The sequence below is a fragment of the Echinops telfairi genome, unplaced genomic scaffold, assembly GCF_000313985.2.
Source record: "Echinops telfairi isolate 266 unplaced genomic scaffold, ASM31398v2 ScPeMD7_60;HRSCAF=208, whole genome shotgun sequence".
NCBI classification, from domain to species: domain Eukaryota; kingdom Metazoa; phylum Chordata; class Mammalia; order Afrosoricida; family Tenrecidae; genus Echinops; species Echinops telfairi.
This window is the reverse complement of record NW_022103958.1, coordinates 3,848,492-3,851,233: the sequence shown is the minus strand read 5'-3', so window position 1 is coordinate 3,851,233 and position 2,742 is coordinate 3,848,492.

Here is a 2,742-nt window from a genome sequence, read left to right as displayed (position 1 = left end):
GCATTCTGGCCGCACTTCTTCCGAGATAGATCGGTTTGTCCTTTTAGCAGGCCACAGTACTTTCAATATTCATATGGTATGTAAATTAGGTCAATACGACTGTTAAAATAATAATAATAAGTGCTGCAGCTCTCATCCCAATCAAAAAACATCCCCAAGACCCAAAACAAAATCATACCCAAGGTGAATGGGGGGAGGCGTGTGGAGCGGAGACCCAATGCCCATCTGTAGACAATTGGACATCCCCCTACAGAGGGGTCACAGGGAAGAGATGAGCCAGTCGGGGTGCAATATAGCACCAATGAAACACACAACTTTCCTCTAGTTCTTTGGTGCTTCCTTCCCTCCACTATCAGGACCTCAATTCTGCCTTACAAATCGGATTAAATCAGAACATGCACACTGCTACAGATAAGAGCCTGAAACACAGGGAATCCAGGATAGATATCCATCCCCAGGCCCCGCCGGGCCAACAATGACAGTAGAGATACCAGGAGGATTAGGGGAGGGGAGGGAGAGAAAGGGAGAATCGATCACAAGGATCAACACATAACCCCCTCCCAGGGGGTGAAAAATGAATAACCTATAACTTACGAAGGGTTCGTGAGGGAGGGGCGGTGGAGGGAGGAGACAGAAATGGGGAGCTGATACCAGGGGCTCAAGTGGGAAGAGAATGCTTTGAAAATGATGGTAGCATATGTGTAAATGTGCTGACACACTGGATGAATATATGTATTGTGATAAGAGATGTAAGAGCCCCCAATAAAAGTATTTAATTTTTTAAAAAAAGGAAGATATCTCCAATAATAAACTTGATGGTGATCTATGGAGAAGGGCAGGGTCTTTCTCAGGAGCAGACATGTGACATGCTGGGGTGCTGGGGTGGGAAGACTAGCCTGCAGGACTGGGGCTGCTGTCACCCACCAGCGTCATCTCACCCCACTGGTCTCGTCTCTGCGCGCAGGCTCCTTCCTGCTTAAGGGACTTCGCTATCATTTCAAAACTTTTTATTGTGAATTAGGTGGGGGTTTACATATCAAATCATCCTTTTATTATTTCTAAAACACTTGGTATATATTCTATGTTTCATTTTCTATTTTAACATTGGATTCACTTAGAATTGCTATCCCTCATTTTTAAACATTTATTTTGCGGGTGTTGCACACACACAGGCAAACGTGCTCCAGGGCCACCCTCCCGACAGTACAAGTCAGGGACATCAGGGGTCCTTCCTCCTCCATAAACCTATATTCACTGGCCCCTCGAGAGAAGTCCTGGTGGTGCTGTCAGGTCAGCCTAGGGCTGCTAACCACAACGTCCGTGGTTCAAACCCACTGGCTGCTCCAAGGGAGAAAGACAATACACTGGGCCCACAAGTTTGCAGCCGTGGAAACCCTACATGGAGTCACACCAAGACGGAATTTACCTGATGGTCAGGGGTTGGGTGGTCCCCTAAGGTGTCTATCTAATCTGTCACCTTGTCTATTTGATCCCAAGTAGAGGGATCCCAAAATGCAAAGCAGGCGTTTTTTCTTTTTTAAACTAATTAAAAGAAACAACTGTTTGCTCCTCAGGGAATATTTTTGGTGTACGATTTAGAGAGGATTTCAGGGCGATCGTTTCAGGGATTCATCCTTTGGCTGCATGGCTTCAGAAAGTCTGGGGTCCAAGGTCATTTGAAGGTCTGTTCCGTAGTCCCCCGTTTGATCAGGCTTATACCGCCCCCTGGGGGCGCTGGACGGACCCAGGCGCACCGCAGCATTGGATTGTGGGCTATATAGTACAAAGGGTTTTCAATGCTAGAGGCGCCAAGAATTTTTCTTTCTTTTCCCCCCTGAAAACAGAGCTCCACTAATGAGGAGCTGAAGCCAAGGGCTTAAGTGGAGAGCAAATGTTTTGAGAATACTGAGGACAATGAATGTACAAATGTGCTTGACACAATTGATGTATGTATGTATAAGAGTTGTATGAGCCCTGAATAAAATAATTGAAAACAAGAAAACAGAGCTCCACTCATTACCATCGAGTCGATTCCAACTCATAGTGACCCACAGAACTGCCTCTGTGGCTTGCCAACGCTGTACCTTTTTTCTATTAGGTCTGCTGAATGCTGGTGAACATCAAGGTGCTCTTGGGAATCTCAGCCCAACTCTGAACACTGAGCAGGCTAACGCCTGCTCCCCAGAGCCCAGCAGCAAAGATGGACGAAGGCCCCTGAAGTCGGGAGGGGGTGCCACAAACTGAGATGGTGCCAGTGACCACTGTGGCTGCACCACGGGGTGTCTCTAAGCAGAGGCCCTGGTGGTGCAATGGTTACCAGCTGGGCTCCAAGCAACAGGTGGCCCCTCAGGAAGATGAGGGTTCCTACTTCTAGTACAGTCTTGAAAGCCCTGTCCTAGTGGGCCTTAATGAGTCGGTACCCACTCAATGGTAGTGACTTTGCTTTTGTTTGGGTTAAAAAAGGAAAAAGAAAGGTCTTTTCTGGCCCACGTAACCTCCCAGGGTGGAGAGGGAGCTGGGGGCTGCAAGGAAGCAGTTTTCATCAGCCAGCCACTGGGTGGGCTGGTGCTGGGTGCCCCGCCGCACCTTAGGTCCTGTTGTACAGAGCAAGTCTGGGCCTGAAGCAAGGGCCACCATCAGGTGTGTGAGCCCGATATTTCTGAGTTGGCTGGCAGCCTTTGGGAAGTGGGATATTTCATTTTATTTTTTATTTTTTTTCTTTTTTTTTTTTCTTTTTTTTTT